Source organism: Leptonychotes weddellii, chromosome 7 (assembly GCF_054177405.1).
Source record: "Leptonychotes weddellii isolate Sample4059 chromosome 7, ASM5417740v2, whole genome shotgun sequence".
NCBI lineage: Eukaryota > Metazoa > Chordata > Mammalia > Carnivora > Phocidae > Leptonychotes > Leptonychotes weddellii.
Window position 1 is genome coordinate 23,541,761 of NC_138375.1, and position 876 is coordinate 23,542,636.

The window sequence follows — 876 nt, forward strand, 5'->3', positions numbered from 1 at the left end:
ACAGAGTGAATTAGAGAGCCTGAAAAGAAACCAAGTCCTCTCACTCCTACAGGTCATTCTTATTATCCTCTTCACCTGAAATTAAGAAACTAAAGTTCAGAGTGGTTAAGGACATGTCTTGGATCACACAATTCATAAAAGGCACAGCCTGTAGTCAGCCCCAGACCTGGCTGGTTTCAAAGCCCACCCATTGCACTTCATCACGTGATGCTCATAAGCTAGCTCGTATCCAGTTAGAAAATGAAGACCCTGACGTGCCTGACACTTTCTGCAGGGTGTCTCCTCCTTCCGCAACTTACAACTAACAAAGTGATAATCCATAGATTTTTCTTTTCTTATTTTTTTAAAGATTTTTATTTATTTGAGAGAGAGAGAGAGAGAGCACGAGCATGCGCAAGCAGGGGGAGGGACAGAGGCAGAGGGAGAGAATCCCAAGCAGACTCCGCGCTGAGCTGAGAGCCCAACACAGGGCTCCATCCCAAGACCCCGAGATCATGACCTGAGCCGAAATTGAGAGTTAGATGCTCAACTGACTGAGCCACCCAAGAACCCCCATAGATTTTTCTGATATTTCTAAAATGTTCTAATTTTTCTCATATAAGGTAATGTAAAAGTTGACATTTTAAAGTGACAGATGATGCAGAAATCTCTAATTTTTTTTGGTTATTACTCAACTATTAACTCATTTGGAATTGTGCAAATAATTAAACTTGCCCAACCCTGCATTCTTTCAGTATGACCAATTTCATCATGGGAGTTTTCATACAGAGATCTAAAATGTCCACAAAATATGTTACTATTAATGTATTACTATTAAAAGCAAATTCTTCAAATTTCTAACTGTGGAAATTAAGGATTACATATTATATTTTGTGT

At 39.2% G+C, this 876-nt stretch overlaps 1 protein-coding gene across 3 annotated transcripts in view; it reads left to right on the plus strand.

Annotated features, from left to right (window-relative positions):
* Positions 1-876, plus strand: part of NPR3 (natriuretic peptide receptor 3) — a 119,933-nt gene that overhangs the window by 12,023 nt on the left and 107,034 nt on the right. The window lies entirely within an intron of this gene.